A 22,553-nucleotide genomic window follows, 5' to 3' on the forward strand; every position below is an offset into this window, starting at 1 on the left:
GGTGGGAAAACTGGTATAGTAGAAGGGCACTTATGGGAGTTAAACCAAGAGATACGGTGATGCTAAGAGAATTTCCCTATCTTCTATTTTTTAGGAAGACTGGAGGAAATGGAGGAGGAAAGGCATATTAGGCTTTACTTATTTGAAGGAAGACAACAATAGAATGTTATCTCTAAGTATTACTAGACTGAAAACTATTTGAAGGGTGGAGTTTGTGTATTACTTCATCTTTCCCAAACACCAAGGCTGCCCTATCCATAGTAGGCACTTAGTAGATACCGTCTGAATTGAATTAAATAATGCATCACAAATTTCTCAAAGACAAGGAGCTTGTCAGTCATTATTTTCCTTACCAACTAACACATTGCCTTATAACATCATACATACTTATTTGTCATTTAATGTTAAAGTGACCTAATACTAACAAAGGAAGAGTGAGAATGAGGGTGGAGTCAGCGTGATATAAAGTTACATTCAATGAGGTGACCAGATCCCCATCCTTTTTTCCTATTGTGAAAGACCTTTTTTCAAGATAGATTTTTTTGTGTGTCACTTAGAATAGGAGGAGGGCCACTTGGGAGACAAATTAATATCTCATCTATAAATATATCCACTTCACAAGCTCCCACAGGTGTACTATCTTTAAGAAGATGAATATGTAATTATATAGATAGATATTTTGGTTCTCACACTAAGAGACTGTCCATTTCACTAGCCCTGTATGTGTCTGTAAACTCTTTTACAGCTGCTAAGCTGCATGTGTGCAGAGGTGCACAGATAGCATTTTGGCACCAGTTTGATCCCAAATGTGCTCAAGGGCATTTCTACATGGATAATTGGCTTAAGCACAGGTGCTTCCAGACTGCCTTAGCCTATAGTTACCAAGTAGCTCTGTATGTCTGCAATGGAATCCTGTTCTCCCCTTCATCCTCCTCTTCTGCCCAATCCCTCCCATACCAACAGGAAGTTGCCCAGGATGAGGAAGTAGGCTCATGGAGAAGATGCATCTGCTGCCCAAACTTGCCTAGACAAGGAAAGAGCTGTGCCAAGGGTGTGGCTGGTGCAGCCCAAGCTAACTGTGCCAAGCTAGTCAGTGCCAAGATGAGGGTCTAAGAGCTTAGGCCCATAACCCGCTGCTTTCGGCTAGATCTCATCGACCTTTGGTTGACCTAAAACTTTTGTGTAAAAAGTATTGGCCCCATTCCATGACTGCTGCCCACTAGGCTAGCCAGTCTACTGAGTCGTTTCCTAGCTATTCCCCATTATGTCCCTGGGTTGCAAGAGGGTCTCCACTGCCCACTTGATTCTGGACTCCCCACTTTCTATTTTCCCCAAGTTGTATTCATTAATTCATTCAGTCATTAATGACTGCTGTTCTCCTCAGGTATCACAAAGCACTTTATTTTAACTTCCTTTATCCACATATATTACTGTGTATTTGTCTTGGTGTCATATCACCTTACTTGAGTGAAACAATAATAAACCTAATTTACGTTGAAGGTTTGCATAGAACTTTCCTCACCAAAAAAAAAAAAAACCTATAAGGAGAATAGGAAAAGAATTATTATCCCCATTTTACTGATGAGGAAACTGAGGCTCTAAGCCTCATAGCTAAATAAGTAAGATGCCCCCATAGCTAAGTATCTGAGATGGGAATCAAATGCACATTTTCCTTAATCCATCTAAATTTGCGACAGCAAGGTGATACAGTGAATAGAGCACCAGGCCTGGAGTCATGAAGACCTGAGTTCAAATCCAGCCTCAGGCACTTACTAGCTATGTGACCCTGGACGAGTCACAACTTCTGTTACCTCATCTGCCAACTCGTGGTAATAATAGCACCCACCTCCCAGGGTTCTTAGGTCAAATGAAATAATATTTGTAAAATGCTTGGCATATAGTAAACACCATAGAAATACTAGCTATCATTATTGTTAGTGCAACCCATTCCTGAATGAGAACCCTTTTGACAATGTACCTGACAAGTGGTCATCAAAATGTTTCTTGAGTACCTCCAAGAGGAGGGAAATTCACCTCTCAAAGCAACTCATTCCTCGTTTAGACATCTATAATTATTAGTTTTTCTTCACATAAACCTGAATTTGCTTCTTTGTAACTTGCATCTACCCTTCGCTCCTAATTCTATTATCTGGGGACAAGTAAACTAAATCTGCTTAGATGAGTAAGTCCTCTTCCACACTGCAGTCCTATGAATGCTAGAAGAAAGCTATCAAATTCCCCTGAGTCTTTGCTTTCCGTGCGAAACATCCCTAGTTTCTTTTTTAAATTTACTCAACTCTTATTATATATATATATATATATATATATATATATATAGTCAAGGAAAATAAATTTTTGCATTGGCCATGTCCAAAAATTACCTGTCTCATTCTGTATCTTGAGTCCATATAGTATATGAATTGTAGGTAGCATGCTTTATCATTGGTCCTCTGGAATTGTGATTGGTTGTTGCACTGTTATTAAGTCTTTCAAGGCTGTTGATCATTAAAATGTTGTTATAATTATTTTCCTGTTCCTACCTATCTTACTCTGCATCATTTCATGCAAATCTCCACAGGTTTCTCTAAAACCATTTCCTTCATCATTTCTTACAGCACAACCATTTTCCATTATATTCATACACCATAATTTGCTTAGCCATTCCCCAATTAATAGGTACTTCCTTCCTGAAAAGAGTTGATATTAATGTTGCTTGTTCCTATGGACCCTTTTTCTCTCTTTGTATATATGCCTAGTAGTGGTATGGTATGGCTGGGTCAAAGGGTATGCATAGTTTAGTAATCTTGAGGGCATAATTCCAAAATGTTTTCTAAAATATTTGTAGCCAATAGTACATTGATGTACCTGTTCTCTTGTGGCCTCTCCAGCATTCATCATTTTCCATTTTTTGTCAGTTTTGCCAATCTGACAGGTATGAAGTAGAATTCCAGAGTTGTTTTAATTTGTATTTTCCTAATCATTGGTGATTTGGATAATTTTTCAAAATATGGCTATTGATAGCTTCAATTTCTTTCTTTGAAAATTCCCTATTCACATCCTTTGATCATTTATCAACTGATATTCAGTTTCTTCAACCGATCATCATGTTTCATGAAGTCCAACACACCATCAAATAAACTACCCAGCTTAAAGTGAATGAGAACAGGGAATGTGTCCATTACACTTTGTTACTTCCTTAGCACTAAATATACTGCTCTGTGGGCCCTTAAAAATTATTGCGTTGAATTGAACTCCCCATATGAAAGCTGGTGCAGTCATTTTCTGTGCATAGTTAATTCAATGGAATTCACCACATTGGTCAGCGCTGCCATGGAGGTAGATTACTTTCATCCCAAACCCTTTATCCTGGTGAAAATCACACTGTCTTCAGTTCAGTCTGGAGTTTAATACTATGCTCATTTCAAATGGTCAACTAGCTTCCCCAGGACTTGAAGTGTAGTTGGGTAGTTCTGAAAATATTTTTTTGAAGGAGGGTAAGAGATTTGGATGGAGAAAGTCATTAACAAGGAAGAACCACTGTCTTCTGGATTTGCTCAAATGTTAGAGGGATCTTTATAAGAAGAATCTTAGGATCATCATCTCAGAAGAACACAAAAAAACCATGGTAAGATGACCCTGCACCAATTAAAAAAAAAAAAAAAGACAGCTCAGGGGGTGAGGGAGGGAGAGGAGGTGTGGAGATGTGTATTATCCCAGCAAACAAGGTCTAGCTCTATCCAAGAAGTTCAGTGGAGTTAGTCAACCTGTGTGTCAATGTAGCAAATAACTAAGGATCCTGCCTGTCAGGTGTGGCAATTGACTGATGAGTGAGTGAGTAGCTGTCAGCATCCAGGAATGACGGACAACCTAGGGAATGTGGAGCTAATTCTCTCTTTCTTAGCAACATGCTCAGCTATAGCATTTCAAAAGTAGGTCAGAAGGAAATGATCCTGCTTAAGAAGTTTCTAATTATTTTCTCAGGCATAAACCTGTACTGCATGGGACAGGACAAAGAAGGGGGTGGGGAGGATGAGGAGAAAGTGGTGAGGAATAACGCTCATTCTATTCCTGGCAGGAATGAGGATATTGTGTTCAGTCAGCTTTCCTGCTTTGGCAGGAAGCCCAGATCCCGTGGGCAGGGGGATAGAGAGGGAGGATATAGCTAGCCTAGGATGGGGAACTACTTAGAAGAAAAAAGCAGGTGTAGTTGTAGGAAACTGGTTAGCCATCTCAAGCCACTGAGGGATGTGGATAAAGTGCCCCTGGATAAAATCTATTAAATCCCATAACTGTAAAAAGTCATCATTTCTTAATTATCTAGAGTACATACAAGTGCCTTAGGTACTTCAAGATCATTACAGAGAAAATAAACATTCCTGGCTCATAGGAGTTTATGCTCTGAGGTCCCTAAGGAATCTTAAAACCATTTATAGAAATTCCATCATCTTCACACATCTTACCACCATCAAATGACTGCCCTAGAGTTTGGTGCCTCAAAGCCTCACCTTCTGTCTGTTTGAATATCATCACAACTCCCTCTATAAGTATTTCACATCCTGTGTAGTACAAAGAACACTAGATCACAATGTTTGGGGAATGACTGAAAAAAATTATGTCATATGAATGAAATGGAGTGTTACTACAATGTAAAGAATGAAAAGTATGAAACTTCCAGTGAAATGTGAAGGCTTGTATGAAATGATGCAGAATGAAAAACTCAAATAGTGGACATAGTGGAGGATTGAAGGACTTGGCATGGTCCATGAAGTCACGAAGAATCAGGCACAACAGCAACAACAAGGAAATCAGAACCAAAAGAACAAGATATGAGGTTTTGTCCAGGGCCTACTTCTATCCTCTCTGTGTGCTGACTTGATGATCTCATCAGTCCCCATGGGTTCAACTATCATCTTTATTCAATTGCCAGCCGTTGGGCTGAGCTCTGCTGATGCAAAGACAAAAACACACTCCTCGGCCTCAAGGAGCTCACATTCTAATGATGGAGACAGCATACAGACAGTTATGTACATGTAAGACGTCATATAAATGGGAGGCAATCTCAGAAGGAGATGGTAGTGGGATTCCTAGATACATTTCTCCAAACTTAACTTCTCTTCTGAGCTCACATACCCAACTGCTTCTTGGATATCTCAAATTTGATGCCCCATAAACATCTCAAATTTAACGTGGTCAAAACAGAATTCACTAGCTTTTCTTTCCCTCTTCCACACTTCCCTATTACTATCATGGCCACCACCATCTTCCTAGTCACTGAGGCTTTCGGTCTCTGTATTCTCTCCAACAGCCCACTCAAATTCACTCCACATATAGAATCTGTTGCTAAGTTTTGCCATTTCTGGCTTCACAACATCTTTTGTATTTGTTTCGTTATGTCCAATCATATAGCCACCACCAATTCAGGTCCTGACTCCACATACCTGGACTTTTGATGGCCTGCAGGGTGGTCTCCCTGCCCTGTCTCTCTCCAATCTAATTCATCTTTCACTTTGCTGCCAAAGTTACCTTCTTAAGGAATAGGTCTGACCATGTCACTACCCTGCCCATTGAGGAGGATTTACTATTAATTCCAGGATAAAATATAATAGCTTTTGTTTGTCACCTGGATTGTTCTTACTCCCTACTCCAACCTCCTGTCTTCTCTGGCTTTTTTCAAGACTGACCTCAAATCCCACATTCTGGAGGAGGTTTTTCCCAGTCCAACCACCACCATTAGTGCCTCCCCTGTGGAATTACCTCCCATTTACCATACATATATCTTATAGGTACATGGTTATCTGCATGATGTCTTCATTATTAGAATATGAATCTCTTGAGGCCTGGGACTGTGTTTTTGCATTTCTCTAATTATTAGTCATTTGAAGCATCTTTTAATATGACAGTTGATAATATGTGTTTCTTCCTTTGAAAACTGTTAGTTAATATCCTTTGACCATTTATCAACTGGAGAATGGCTTTTACTTTTGTATATTTGAATCAATTCATCATATATATCTTGGATATCAGACCTTTATGAGAGGAATTTGTGGCAAAGATTTTGTTCCTGATTAACTTATGCCCTTAACATTTTAATTTTATTGGGTATTTTTTATGCAAAACCTTTTTAATTTTATGTAATAAAAATTCCCATTTTATCCTTTTTGATCCTTTCTGTAATTTTTGTCTGTTAATGAACTCCTTTCACATCCATAGTTACAAAGAGTATTTCCTTCTTTTCTTCTTTAATTTATTTATGATGGCAGCTTTTACAGATAAGACCTACAGAGAAGAGAAGACTGGATCTTCTCCTGGCATATGATGTAAGATATGAGTCTAAATTTATTTTCTGCCATGTCACTTTCCAGTTTTTCCAGAAGATTTTTGTTTGTTTGGTTGTATCAAATAATAAGTTCTTAATCCAATATTTGCAGTCCTTAGGCTTATCAATCACTATGCTACTATGTTAATTTGCTTTTGTGTGTTGTGTACCTATTTTTTCTACTAATTGACTTCTTATTTTAGAACCAATACCAAATAGTTTTCACAATAACTACATTGTAGTATTAGACTTTTGCCATATGCAAGTAAGAAATATGTGTGTATATATACACATACACACTCTTTTGCTATTTCAATAATCACTAAAATCTGCCATATTTAACAGTTCTAAAATTCTGTTTAGGTCTTTAACTTTTATCTTGTTTATCCTTTTTTTTTAATTTGCCTAGATCTGAAGAGAATATATTGAAGTTATCCCCTATGTTACTGCCTATTTCTTCCAGCAGTTCAATTAACTATTTAAGTATTTTGATGTTACATCATTCAGGGTGTGTGTGTGTGTGTGTGTGTGTGTGTGTGTGTGCTATTGATATTGATTTGTTGTTTAAGTTGTCTTCAAGCAAATATGGTTTCCCTTTTTGTCTCTTTTCCAGTCACATCTGTTTTTAATGTGGCCTTTTCTGAAATTGCTATCCCTGTGTTTTTTAGTTCACCTGAAGCATAATGAATTTTGTTATAGCCCCCTGACAACTAAGTGGTACAGTTGATAAAGGTCTAGGTCCTCAGGAGATCAGAAAGACCTGAGTTCAAATCTAGCCTTGGACACTTACTAGTTTGTGGCCCTAGGAAAGTCACTTAACTGCTATTTGCCTCAGTTTCCTCAACTGTAAATTGGTATATTAATAGCACCCACATCTCAGGATAGTTGTGAGGAGCAAATGATATTTGTAAAGCATTCAGTATAGTGCTCTACATAAAGTAAGTGATTAATAAATGCTTATTCTTTTTGATATCTCTTCCTTCCTTCCCTTGTGTTAACTCTGTATGAATCTTTATGTTTCATGTATGCTTCCTCAAAAAAACACATTGTTGGATTCTGATATCTCATCTATTTTTATTGTCATCTTCCATTTTCTGGGTGACTTCATTGCAGGAAACTTCACTTTGTTATTGGTTTGTTTAGGAAAAGGCTTCAATTCGGTCTTGCTTCCTTACACATAGGAAAATTTGTAGGATAATTTTGGTTAGGAAACTCTTATAGAACTATAGGAATCATTCTCCTGATCCTACTTTCTCACAGCCACCTTTATCCACCTACCTAACTTAATACTAGGCATATAATAGACATTGAAAAATACTTGTTAAATGAATGAAAATTAATTCTCTATTGTCTCTCTGACAACTTCTGTCAGCACCCTGAACTTCTGCCCTTTGCACAACTCCCAGATTTAAGATGATCGAGGCATCAACCCCAAAATGCAGCTCTTATTCAGATGGTAATTGCCTGACTCATGGCCCCATCTGTTGACTCCACACTAAAGCCTCTTACAGAGGTTTTCTCCAGGCCAACCTTACAGAAGTCACTTCATTTCTCTGAGTTTGATGTGTCTTCTTTTATAAAATGAATGTGTTAGACCAAATTTGATCATAGATCTGGAGCTGAAAAGGACCATAATCCATCACCTTTCTTTTGCAAATGAGGAAACTCAGGCCCAGAGAATTTAAGTGACTTATCCAAGGTCATAAAGTGATTTTAAATGACCTGTCCAAGGTCATAAAGGTAGTGAGTTGTATACTCAGGGCTTGAATTCAAGTTGTCTGACTTTAGAATTGATGATACTTGTTCCATTTTACCATACTATGCCCCTCGCCTTAGAGAAGGTGCTTCAACCCCTTTGGAGGACAGGGGGTTTGGGGGAGGTTTGGGGACAGGGAAGATACTGATTTAGATCTAATGAATTTAAAGTAACTCTGTGATTTCTAGTTGGAGATTTCCAATAGATAGGTGAGGATGTGAGATGGATCATAAGCAAGGGATTAGATCTTTGAGTTATCTCCAAAGAAATGGTAGTTAGACACCTAATTGATCAAATTATCAGGAGGAGAGAGAGAGAGAGAGAGAGAGAGAGAGAGAGAGAGAGAGAGAGAGAGAGAGAGAGAGAGAGAGAGAGGAAGGAGAAGGAGAAGAAGAAGAAGAAGAAGAAGAAGAAGAAGAAGAAGAAGAAGAAGAAGGAGAAGGAGAAGAAGAAGGAGGAGAAGGAGAAGGAGAAGGAGAAGGAGAAGGAGAAGGAGAAGAAGGAGAAGGAGAAGGAGAAGAAGAAGGAGAAGGTGAAGAAAGAGAAGAAGGAGAAGAAGAAGAAGAAGAAGAGGGGAGGAGAGAGAAGGAAGACAGAACAGTACATACAACCTTCAGGGACATTGACAGAAAACCCATATGGGCATGGATAAGGAAAGTAAGGAGAGGTCAGACAGACCTCTAATGTCAAGAAAATTAAAGGAGAAAAAAAATTCCCTGGAAGTAAGGGTGGCAAAAATGCAGCAGAGAGCTGAAAAAAGGATGAGAATTAATAATAGGTCATCAACTTTAACCAAAAAAAAAAAAAAAGAGAGAGACTGTTTGTAACCTTGGAGAGAGTAGTTTTCTTCTCTGTGAACTCTCAAACATAAATTCAATAATAGAATTTTAGAACTTGAAGAGACTCAGAGCTCACCTTATCCAGCCTCCTCATTTTACAGATGAAGAAACTGAGGCCTAAGGAAGTTTAAGGATTTCCCCTAGGTCTCACTGCTAATTTCAGACCTGGGTGTCAGGGCCCCTGACTCCTAATCTAATGTTCTCACCAGACACCATGATGTAAGAGGTTCAGCAGATGGCACTCTTACTGCACTGTCCCTGCCCTCCCTGCCTTCTTTCTTCTACCCCACCACCTTTCCTTCTTGCTCTCCTTCTTAACCTGACCCACTTCTTTCTTGCTCTTTCTCCCACTTTTATCATGTGGTGTCCCTCAGACTCTGGCCTAACCTAACTTGGGCTCTTTTGCTTTATGCCCAACAAGGGATCTCTCGGAGCTCTCTCCTGAAAACATACTTCTGAAAATCCTTGGCTATTTTCCTCAGTCTGGTAAGAAAACACAAAACTGAGGTTTCACATCTCTGGGATAAGCCCTCCTCCTTGAACTATGCAACTGTGGGGTGTTTGTCTCTGCTTAGACTGTCAGAAGCCTTGGGGCAGGGCTGAGTCTTTGCATGCTGGGCTTTGCATCATCAGCCTCTAAGGCAAACAAACAGCTGTCACTTGAATCTGTAAAAGATGGGCTATAAACTGGGGTGCTGAGTTCAAAAGACTATATTTCAGTTCCTGACACCTTACTTACCAGCCCTGCTCTTGCCTCTGTCGTCAACACTATCTCATTCTCTTTTGCCAATCAGGGTTTCACTGTTGTGCCACATCCTCTCTGCCCCCTTCAAGAACCAGGGACATGGAACATGAACACAAGCCAACACCAACGCTCTAAATTTATGAAGTGAGTGTTAGGATTTTTGTCCCTTCCCCTTCCATGGACCATTTGAGAAGCACAATGAATCAATAATTTACCTCTGCTCTCATGTTTCCCTCTACAGTCTCCCAGTACCCTCTGAGCTCCTTCCTCACTTATGCACCCCTCTTAGTGCATGCTGGGTTGACCAGGATTCAGGTCCTCCTGTTGCAGTGCTGCTCTCAGGTCTAATTATAGCACTGGATTTACTGATGCTTCTGCCAGGGCCTGTGTTAGACTGGAGCAGGAGTGGAGATCCTGCAGTCTTGAGGCCACATGTGGCCCTCTAGGTCCTCAAGTGTGGCCCTTTGACCAAATTCAAACTTCACAGGACAGTCTGTTTTGCTTACATTGGGGAGGGGAAGACTGTCAGGGTAAGAAGGAAGCAGTTCTAGCTGTTTTCTTTATAGGTGGGAAAGGGGAGTGTGGGAGTCAAAAGACCTTGAGCTCTACCACTTTATACCTGGATGATCACAGGCAAGTCATACTTCATTTATGAATCTTTGAACTGCTTGCAAAATGAGGGGGTTGGGCTCAATGACCTCTAAGTTTCCCTCCAGGTCTGAGTCTATGAACCAATGGCTCATCTCATGTTTCTTCATGACACGGAGGTGACCCAGGTCCTTGAAAGCTATGCCAGGAAGGTTCAAGCTTTGGCTGATTTTACCACGCTGTGATGGTTTCCAGTACAGTCCTAGCAATATAGCTGGGATATATATCTGTCATCTGAGTTTCAGAGAGGTGATTACATGGAGTCAGCATGGCTTTCAGAACAGGTTGTGCCAGACAAACTTCATTTCCTTTTTTGACAGGGTTACTCAACTGGTAGATTAGGGGAATGCTGTCAATATAGTTTACCTAGGTTTTAGCAAAGCTTTGGATAAAATATCACATACTGTCCTTATATTGCTGCTGCTGCTGTTTGCCCTTCATTCTTGAAGAGAATCAGGACATCACAGAGGTGATGCCATGCTGTGACATAAGGACCACCGGAGATGGCCCCACATGCAATGGAAGACCTTGGTCTTTTAAAGCTAAGGTCTTTAGCAGATGTCAGTGAAGGCTAGGTTTAAAAACAATGAAGCAAAGAATGGTCTCTTTAATCTAGTCCAAGAAAAAAAAATTAAAGTGGGAGGGGAAGACCCTCTGGGTTTCTGGCCAAAACAGTCAATCAGGGCTCTAACAAAGACCAAGTGGGGTTTGATCTGGGACCTAGTGTTGGCCAATCAGTGAGAGCCAGAGAGATTTGGGTTTAAGGCATGGTCCTTGTAAATCCCAAGATATTTTGTGATGTTTCAGAAAGAAAAGAAAGAAGGGAAGGAAGGAAGGAAGGAAGGAAGGAAGGAAGGAAGGAAGGAAGGAAGGAAGGAAGGAAGGAAGGAAGGAAGGAAGGAAAGAAGGAAGGAAGGAAGGAGTTATATCATTGAACTGGCCAGTTCCAGATGGGACCCCAGTGGGGCAGCTCCTACTACTCACAGGAATGTTGTTAGCCCTTAGTTTTCAAAGAGGATCATGTCATCATGGAGATAATGCTATGACATGCAAGTGAATTGGATTTAAGTGAGGGAAGACTGTGCAAAGTCACCAGCCTCACTTTCTCCTCTGAGCCATCAGGGGCTGGTGGCCAAATCCACATCAGGACAACTGAAGATGGCCCCCATAGATGGAGAGATATTGACTACCTGACAGCCCAGTTAGATGGATGTCAGAACTGGTTGAGTGACCTGACTCAAAAAAAGGTTATTATTGCCTTGACATCAACCTAGCTGAAGGTCCCCCAGGGATCTGTGTTTAACTCTACCCTGTTTCAGATTTTTTTTATCAGTGACTTGGATAAAGGCATAGATAACATTCATAAAATGTGCAAATGGCAAAAAACTGGAAGAATAGCTAATACACTGGATGACAGAGTCAAGATCCAAAAAGATAGAGAGAGCACTGGGCTAAATCTTATAAGATGAAATACTATAGGGATAAAAGTCTTATTCTTAGGTATAAAAAAGTCAACTTCACAAATATAAGAAGGGAGAGGCATGGATAGACAACAGTCTGTCTGGAAAAGGTTGGGAAGATATCTGATTTAAAGAGAAATATGAAAATTTAATATGTTTTTGTATATGCCTGGTTATCACTACAGAAAAATTTAATATTTTTGTCCCATTAAATGTTTCATTTTTGTTCATATTTTTAAAGTAAAAGTTTAGGTGCTAATTTTTTTTAAATGAGTTTAGTTAAGCTTTAGTTACCTTATTTTGAGAAATAGTAATATAGTCATTTATAGTTGAATAGACAATAAATGTTCATTAAAAATAAAATAAAACAAAATTCTCTGGGTGTACATCCTAATAAAATATGCTTGGCATGCCTGTGCTCAAGGTTGTTGAAATATGTATGCTCACATACATTTCCTACCTTCTCCATTGTTTACCTAATCTGTTTCCCCCAGACAACTTCCAGGAAGCATTGTGAACACCTGATGTGGTGGTAAAAAATATATATATTTAATATACAAATATTTTTATTATTTTATTCCCTTTATTATATCATTTTATTCTCTTAAATTGTTCATAGTATTGATAAAAATAATTTTATTATTAAAATATTTTAATCATTTGACTGTGAACTTGGGGGTGGGGTTGGGGAAGGGGAAAGTACTAAAAAGAAGGAGAAGCTGGGGATACAAGATTCCAAAGATTTGACCTTCAGAAGAGAACCTTCTGATCTCTAGACTGATGTTGGCACAAGGTTACCAGTGGTGAAATGACAGGAAACGTTCTGTTTGGGTGTGCCCTGGGCTCATTTCATCAGACAGAAGAATGCAGCATTTACTGCAGTTTGTAGCCAGGGATGTTACTAATGTAGACCAGGTGACACAACAGGACCAGGCCCAGCCAGCCCCAGTCTCAGGAGGTCAGCACTTCAACCTTTCTCCCACACGATGCTCAGCTCCATCGTGGACACTCATCCCTGCATTATTCTTCATGGCACAGAATTCTATTCATTTTCAATAACCATAAGACTTCCTACTAAAGCCCTGACCAATATAGGAACAGAGTCCCAGGCTGTTTTCCTCTTTAACCAATGCTAAAAACCCTTGGTACTCCTAAAGGTGCTATATAGCTTCAGCTATATAGGCTGAAGTAAGCCTATATACAGTACTGATGGGAGACAATAAGGCTCTGAGATCTTTAGAGGAAAGGCATTAAGGAAACACAAGTTATCATGAGTTAGTATTCTCAATAAGTTGACCCCACCAATGATCCTCTACAACCTCTGCCTCATAGTAGATGCAATATAAACTCTTTTCTGGGTAGTCACAGAATTCCAGAACTGGAAGGAACACCAGCTGATCCAATCCATACATGAATAGGAGTCTACACTACACTGAGCCCTTTTTCTAATACCTCATCCCTTTTTGGGAATGTTCTGGTCCTTTCTAGTGAACCTCTTGATAAAAAACATGCACATGCAAATGCTAATTGCTTACCACTTCCCCTCTTCCCACACTCCATTGGCCGCTGACCAGAAAGAGCTACTCACCTGGTAGGTTTTGGAAGCTAATAGTAGCAATCGCTAACATTTATATAGTATTTACTATGTAGCAGCCACTGTGCTAAATGCTTTACAATTATTTCGTCTGGGCCTCACAACAACCCGAGGGATATTATTTTCCCCATTTTACAGACGAAGAAACAATCAAACAGAAGCTAAGGGACTTGCCCAGGGTCAAATGGTCTGAGGCTGGATTAGAACTCACCTTCTAGACTCCAGGTCCAGAGCTCTAGACACTGGCCATTCACCTATTGCATTTGCCTTCTCTCTTTCCCTCTCTCCCTCTCTCTCTCCCTTTCTTCCCCTCCTCTCTTTCCCTCCCTCCCTGTCTCCTCAGTATGTTCAGACTTTTCAAGCCTCTCCCTTGAAATTCTCAGGAAGGGACACCCCCATCCCCACCCCTAAAAACTATGGTAGTTCTTCACAGAAGACAGTGAGAGACCTAATGACCTCTTTTGCTCTATGTCTCCTCCCTTAACACAGATGATAAAACAGTGATCCAGAGATGGTTATTTCCAGGCTTGGTATCTACCTTGTGGACTTGGGATACCTGAAGTCATTGAAAAGCCTGAGCTACTGGCAGCAGGAGGTGCTTGGCATCAGAGCTTTGACCTATTCGTACAAGAAAAACAAATTCCTTGATTTTGAGTTGGGAGAATTAAAAGAAGGGAAGTGAAGAAAAACAGAACTAGAATCTAAGGTGGGCAGAATGGCGCTCATCAACTGGGGAATGACCAAAGAAATTGGTATAGGAATGTAATAAAATATCATTGTGTTATCAGAGAAGTCTTGAGTAGGGTGAATTCATTCAGAGTGAGGTAGGAGAGACAATTTATACAAAGACAAAACATTGTAAAGAAAAAGAAATTGAAAGACTTAAGAACTCTGATCATGTAATAAAGAGAGCCTATGGAGAAACATGGTACCCACCTCCTGATAGAGAGGTGATAGACTCAAGATAACAAAAGAGACATTTTATTTCTGGACATAGTCACCATTTGGATTCATTTTGCGTAATTATGCTTATTAGTTACAGAGTGCTTTTTTTTATTTCTCTCTTTTTTCAAATTGGAGGAAGAAAGATGATTAGTAATAGTGATGCCAAAAGAAAGGGCTATTGAATATTTTTTAAATGCGCAGAAGGGGGTGGAGAGAAGTTTGTAAGGAGACACAGGCAGGCATGACAATGTTGAAAGTAACATGTGAGATTTATTATATGTCATTTTTTAAAGCAAGCAGTATGAAATGGAGATTTATAACTACATGTGCAATCCTCTTTTTGTGTTCTACTGTGGACAAGAAAGTGCTATTTCTTAAAATTTAAAATAAAAAAGATTAAGTTAAATAAATTACCTTCTACTCAGAGGACCCAATATATACATATACATATACATATACATATACAATATATACAAATAAACATAGTACAAAGAAAATTGAGAAGGGAGGGAGCTCTCACAAGTGGGAAAATCAGGGAACACTTCATGTTGAATCAGGAGGCTGGTTGACACCTTGAATGATTCTGAGAAAGAGAGGTGAGGAGGGAGTGTTTTTTCCAGGCAAGGGGATCATCTCATGGGAATGCAGAAAGGTAAGAGATGGAGTATTGAGTCCAGTTTGGCAAGAACCTAAGCCTTAGTGAAAGAGAATAATAAGAAATAAAGTTGAAAAGGTAGGAGGGATTCAACCTGTAGATTCATACCGCCCTAAATGTGAGGTTGAGGAGTTTGTGTATAATCTTAGAGACAACGGAAAGTCATTGGAGGCTTTTGGGTAAGGGAGGGTGTGACATAGTTAGACTTGTGTCTTAGAAAGATTGCTCTGAAGAACCTAATATGTCTCAGCTGAAATAAAAAAAGGCAAGAGTAGCTAACAATCACGATCTCAGACAAAGGAAAAGCAAAAATAGACCTAATTAAAAGAGATCATCAAGGAAACTATGTTAAGCTAAAAAGTTCCATAGACACTGAAGTAGTATCAACATTTTCTTTGACAAAGCAAATTTCTCTGACAAAGTGTTTCTCAAATATATACTGAATATAGAACTGAGTCAAATTTATAAAAATAACAGCCATTTCCTAATTTATAAATGGTCAAAGAATATAGCAGGCAGTTTTTAGAAGAAAAAATCAAAGTTATCTATAGCCACATGAAAAAAATTCTCTAAATCACTATTGATTAGAGAAATACAAATTAAAACAACTCTGAGATACTACATTATACCTAACAGAAATGACAAATGCTGGAGGGGGTGAGGGAAAAATAGGCACCCTAATGAACTGCTTCTGGAGTTGTGAATGGGTCTGACCATTCTGGAAAAGAATTTGGAATTAGATTCAAAGGGCTATTAAACTGTACATACCCGTTGAACCAGCAATAACACCACTAGGTCTGTTTCCTACATGTACAAAAATATTTATAGCAGATCCTTTTATGGAAAAGAATTTCCAGAAAAGAACTGGAAATAGAGGGAATACCTATCAATTGGGAAATGGCTGAACAAGTTGTGGTATGTGATTATGGTGGAGTACTATTGTGCTATAAGAACCAATGAGGGGAGTGGTTTCAGAAAAACATAGTGAGAACTATATGAATGGATGAAAAGTTAAGTGAGATAATTGTGCACAACAACAGCCATGTTTTAATGATAATCGACTGTGAAAAATTTGATTACTTTGATCAATATGATGATCCAAGATAATTCCAAAAGTATCATGATGAAAAAATGCTATCCACTTTCAGAGAACTGATGAACTCTGAGTGTAAATTGAGGTATAATTGTCTCACTTTATTTTTCTTGCTTTTTTAAAAATATGACAAATATGGAAATATGTTTTGCACAATTGCCTTTTCATGGGGATGGGAGAAAGAGAATTTGAACTCAAAATTAAAAAAGAAAAGAATGCTTAAAATAAATAATTGAATTTAAAAAAAAAGATTGCTTTGGCAGTCAGTTGCATGGAAGATGAACTAGAGAGGTAAGAAATTGAAAGCAGCACATGATGGAGGGCCTGAAAGAGGGTGGTGGAAAGGAGAGAAGGGGATGGATGAGAGAGAAGTTGGAGAGATACAACCAAAAAGACTTAGAACCAGGGGATGACAAAGAGGAAAGGAACAAGTTAATAATCTTAGGTTATGAACTTGTGTTCCTGGGGTGATGGTGGTGTCCACAATAGAAACAAGGAAGTTTAGAGGAGTGGGAAATTTAACAAGGAGGATAACGAGTTCCATTTTGAGAGTCCACACATTGTAGGAGAAAGAGCACTAAACTTAAGAGTGAGGAAGATCTGGCTTCTATTCCTACCTCATGTACTTATTAGCTGTGTTAGCTCTGGGTCTGTTTCTTCATCTGTAAAATGAAAGGGTGGGACTCCATAACCTCCAAGGCCCCTTTTGGCTCTAAATCTATGATCCTTTTATCTTATGTTGATTTTGAGGCATTTTTGGACATTCAGACAATTGATGATGTTTGATTAAGGATTAGGAGAGAGATGAGAGCTACATACATAAATATGAGAGACATCTGAGTTGAGATGATACTTGAACTCATGGGAGCTGAGGAAGCTTCAAGACAGCACACATAGAGAAAGGAGAGAAAAAGGTCCAACAGAGGCCCAAGAAAATACCACATCAGGAAGGCAGTAAATGGATGACAATCTAATAAAAGATATTGAACAGTCATTGCAAGCGCAGACAGGGCCAGTGCAGTAGCTATCTTCCAAGCTCCTCATTCACACACAAGAGGCTGTCTCTCCTTGCCTTCTCTGCCTACGCTTGTGATTCCAAGTGTTGATGGTACATTTTTTTTTTGGCTTTATTTGTTTATTGTTCCAGTGGCTCTAACGACCTCACATGATTTGCCTTTGTTTTGTCACCAAAGTTGAGTAGCTATATCTTGGCAACAATGCCAGGCCAACAGTCCCCTTTTAGGGCTTCTGCTTTTGAAAACCAGAACATCTGGCTCCATCCCAATTCATTGCTACAGAGTTTCTAGCCTCAGTTCTGTCATTTTTCTCCCCAAGTAGTGAGAAGGTGATGTTTTTCTCCCACATCCTTCCTCAAATGTGAGGAATGTCCAACGCCTGAATATCCAGGGTCCTGAAAACATGCCCTTAAGCCCTGGGGAGCAGCTCACAGGATGTATGCTTAGGGCCACAGTATTTATTGACCCCGACCACAATCTTGTCATCATGGTCTCTCGGAGAAGACTGGTTCCTGGGTAGGGAGCAATATGGTCAGAAACCCACATATAGTGCCTCAGGGGTACAAACATCTCATCTCTCTTAATGTTGCCCCAAAGAGGAGAAACAACCAGGAAAGTATTATAATATTATACAAGAAGGACAAGCCCAAGGTCAAATGCCTGTATCCATTATGACTATCTAGCTATGCCTCTACTGATGCTTTCCTCATACCCTCACCACTGTATGTAGGCCAGTCTGAACAATGAGGAAATGAGGTAATACGTGTAAAGTGTTTTGTAAACCTAAAGCAACATATAAGTACTAACAATTAACCATGATGTTTCAGCTCCATTACCTCTGTATGACTCAAGCATCCTGAATAACTGCAAGTCTTGGTAAAAGTGCTGAACTTTCAGTGGCTCGCTATTACTTTCAGGATAAAACACAAACTTCACTTGGCATTTAAAACCTTTCATCATCTCACCCCACCCTAATTTCTCAGTCTCATTTCACATTATTCCTCTTCATACATTCTTTTTTTCAGTCAAATTAGCCTACTCACCATTCCCAGATTGCATTTTATCTCCTCTCTCAGGGCTTTTGTAAGGACTGGGTCATATTCTTGGAATGTTTTTCTTCCTCACTTCTGATGCTTAGGAGCCTTAGCTTTCTTCAAGGCTCAACTCATGTAACAACTCCTACATGAAGCTCCTCTAGATCTCCAGATTATATTGTATTTTATTAAACTACTTAAATACAGGATCCATCAGTAGTTTTAAGCCTTATTGGATCAGGAACTCAGTCCCTTGCACATAGTAGGTGCTAAATAAATGCTTTTATTGTTGAGACAATTAGGGACAGCTAGGTAGTGTAGCAGATAGAGCACTGACCCTGGAGTGAAGAGGACCTGTGTTTAAATTTGGCCTCAGACACTTGACACTTACCAGCTGTGTGACCCTGGGTAAATCACTTAATCTGATTGCCTCACAAAAAAGGTGGGGAGACAAATAGCATCCAAATTAACCTAGCTATATCTATGAGACACATGCTCAGTCCCCACTGTTTTCTCCTCTACCCCCAAAGCCCCAAAGTACTTTGAAGACATATGCACTTATATATCCCTTATCTCCTGTTTCCTGAGATGGCTTGTGAAATGGTAGGTACTACCTAATTTGTTCAAGTTAACAGTTATTCCTAAGTTCCAACAGATTCTTCTAACCATGACCCCATACCTACACTGTCCAAGTGCTAAGCTATTCGTGGTAGACTTGCAGTTTCACGTGTGATCATCTTTTTTATTGTACTGTGCTATGGAATGTTTGTTTTGTTCCATGAATTGAAAATAAAATAAATTTTTAAAATGTTTTTAAAAGAAAGTCTAAGACTAGCCTTGGAGGTCAGCAATACAATCATAAATGGGCCCTCAGAGGACATCTAGTTTAAAATAATAATAATATTTTTATTTAATAATAATTTTATTTAATAATATTAATATTATTATATTAATTATAATATATAATATATAAAATAATTAATAATAATATTAATATACTATTAAATTTAATATAAATTAAATTTAATAATAATTATTATATTTATTTTAGCACTTTAAGATTAACAGAGCACTTTTCTTACAACTTTATGAAAGCATTAGTAAGAGTATGATTATCCTTACTTAATAGAAGAGGAAACTGAAATTCAGAGTGTTTTAGTGGTATGTTGAAGCTGGGATTCAAGTCTGAGTATCCTGATTCTATCTACTTACCTGCAGAGAAGACCCAATATGACTTTCACTGATAGAAAAATACTTCAGTTGCTCTAAAAAAGATTCCTTTCCCCACTCCTCAATTGAAATCTCTCTTCCCTTAAGGTTTATGCCATCCCTCTGTGTCACATAGTTCAAATGTCCATTTACCTATTACCTAGCAACAGTAACATGTTGCTCACTCATTTCAGTCATGTCTGACTCTTCATGACTCTATTTGAAGTTTTCTTGGCAAAGATTCTAGAGTGGTTTGCTTTTTCCTTTTCCAGTTCATTTTACAGATGAGGAAACTGAGGCAAACAGAGTTAAGTGACTGGCCCAGGGTCACACAACTAGGAAGTGTCTGAGGTTGGATTTGAACTCCAATCCTGGCATTCTATCCTCTGTACCACCCAGCTGCCAATCACTGTAATACGCTAACCTTCAAGTCAGTCTTCTTTTTTCAAGAAGTACCTGGCTCATTCTTTATTTCCATCGTGGATATAAGGAGGAACAGTGGGTAGCATAATGGATTTGGATGAACTGACTTCAAACCTGGTCTCACATACTTAGTAGCTGTGCGACCTTGGGCAAGTCACTTAACTGCTCTCTGCCTCAGTTTTCTAATCTGTAAAAGGGTGATAAAAATCCCCCAGAGTGGTAGTAAGTATCAAAAGAGATAATATTTGTAAAGTACTTGCAAACATTTAAGTGCTATATAAATGCTAGCTATCATTATTATTGTTTCTACTTTTTAATTTTTTCCAGTCTACTATTTCCATCCCTGCTACTTACAAACACATCAAGTCTTCCGATCCTTAAAACAACAACTTCCCCTATAACCTATCATCCTCCTGTATCTCTTTTCCCTCTCGGCCAAATTCCTAGTAAAATCTGTCTACGTGCCTTTTCTCTATTTCCTCTTCTATCAACCATTGGTAATCTGGCTTCCAACCTCATCAATCAACCGGAACTGCTCTTTCCAAAGTTTCCAGTGATTCTTTAATTTCCCAATCTGATGATCTTGTCTTAAATATTCTTCTTGACCTCTCTTCAGCTTTTGACACCATCAAATCCCCCTTCTCCCTGAGCACTTTTTCCTCACTTGGCTTTCATGGCACTGTTCCCTTTTACTTCTCTTTCTCCTTGTTTAACTTTTCCTTCTCAGTCTCTTTGGCTGGATCATTGTCCATGGGGGTGGGGGGAAGGGCATCTCCCAAGACTGTGTCCTGAGCTCCCTTCTTTTTCTCCCTATAGTCTTCAGTTCTCATCTGCCCACCTTGTTCTCATTAATCCCCAAGGGTTCAGGTATTATCACCCTGTAGATGGCTTCCAGAGTTAAATACCCTAATTACTCTCCAAAGCAACATTAGGGAAGTGGATTAAGTGGGACAGGTAGGAATCTGTGACCTTTTTGACTTACACTCCTTTTCAAGGATTAGAAAGACAGGTCAATGGGAGTCCTATGCTCAGAGCACCCCCAGAATGCTCTTCCTGCTGCCAAACCCTATAGTGAGACTTGGTGAGCCTGCTTTTCAAAGCACATTATGATGGGTAATAGAAAGCCCTGCTCTCTGCTTCAGAGCATACAGTTATTCTATAAATATGTTTACCATTCAGTTTAGAGAAGGACTTTTAATTGGCTGGTGAACCAGAACCAGATATGCACTCAAAAGGCACCAATCAGTCAGGACAGACACTATCTCTTTTTCTGCCTGATTGCAGGTGGGTGAGGAGGTAAATACTGCTATAAGCCTCCATGTAGAGGAGACAAAGAGAGGAGAGGAGAGGAGAGGAAGAGGGATAAGGGGAAGGAGAGGGAGGAAAAAAGAGAGAGGGAGAGGGAGAAGGAGAGGGAGAAGCTACTCTCTGCACCTGGACAGACATGAAGACCTGAATACGTGGCCTGTTGGATTTTTTTCCCTATTGTGTCTATTTTTTCCTCCCTTAGGTAAAGGAATATTGGAGGCAGTACAAACCAAGCTGTGACCTTGTGAGCTTTGAAAGGTTGGGAGACAGCCAAGGGTCCAGTGATGGGATTCTATGCCAGAGTCTGAGTCCAGTCGGGAGTGAAGCCCTGACTGACCTACTTAACAGAGGATAACATCCAAGAAGGAAGAGGAGGAAAGGAATGAACATTTATTAAGAACTTCTCACTTGATCAGAAGTAACTTCTCCATCTTCTGTGCTATCTGGAAGAATTTTTGACGGGGTCCAATGCTTTGTAGCAACTACTTTAAGTTAGAGGCCACTCTTTCTTCCCAGGGACCAAGAATGTGTGAGGAGGGCATGCCCCTAGGTAAAGGAGTTGGAGGAGGACGTATTTGTATTGCTTACTGTATCTTCTTGGGAAATAACCCTTTATGAAAGCTTATTTGTATTAACCAGTTTAATGATACTGAGGCTTTAATGCTTAGCTATTTATATTGGGGGGAATGCACTGTATTGGAGGCTCAAGCCAACGACATTAGAAAGACATCCCAAAAAGGTACCTCTTGAACCCTGAAGGGGACATGTAGCCTTGTTCTAGAACTCAACTAAACAGTGAAAATGAGAATTGGGATAGAGACTCCAGGAACTTGTAAGGACTACATTAACTAATGGGAGTGATGATGGTGACCACTTTAGGCGATATTTTAAGACAAATACCTCTGGAAAAATACTCCATAGTAAAATGTTTGAGACAACATGACCCAAAGCGGGAAGGGAGAAAGTATAGAGTCTAAGCACAATTGCTTTGCTTTTTCTCTAATATTTTTGCTAGGAGAGACTTAGAGACCTCCCAATGAACCTTTCAGGGGAAAGACCAAAGCAGATTTAAAATATAAACTCCTCTGTTTTGGCATGGAAAACCTTTCACAGTCTGGCTACAGACTTTCTTTGCAAGCTAATTTTGTATTACTCCTCTTCATCTATACACCAACAAAACTAGCCTGCTTACTGTTCCCAGTACAAGTTATAAATTTCCTGCCTCCATGTATTTACATAAGGCTGTCTCCTATGCCTGGAAGGACTCTCTTCACCTCCACATCCTATTTCCTTTTAAGTCTCAGTTCAATTAACAATAACAATAGTTAGCACTGATATAGTACCTACTATGTGCCAGGCACTTTGTCATTGTTATCTAATATAATCTTTACTGCAGCCCTGGGAAGTAGGTGCTATTTTTTATCCATATTTCACCATTGAGAAAATTGAGGTAAACAGAAGTTAAGTGATTTATTCAAGGTCACACAGCTAGTAAGTGTCAGAGATGAGATC

At 39.3% G+C, this 22,553-nt stretch overlaps 1 protein-coding gene across 1 annotated transcript in view; it reads right to left on the reverse strand.

The window, feature by feature from the left end:
• Window positions 1-22,553, reverse strand: part of NINJ2 (ninjurin 2) — a 136,031-nt gene that overhangs the window by 58,135 nt on the left and 55,343 nt on the right. The window lies entirely within an intron of this gene.

The sequence above is a fragment of the Notamacropus eugenii genome, chromosome 3, assembly GCF_028372415.1.
Source record: "Notamacropus eugenii isolate mMacEug1 chromosome 3, mMacEug1.pri_v2, whole genome shotgun sequence".
Classification (NCBI taxonomy): Eukaryota; Metazoa; Chordata; class Mammalia; order Diprotodontia; family Macropodidae; genus Notamacropus; species Notamacropus eugenii.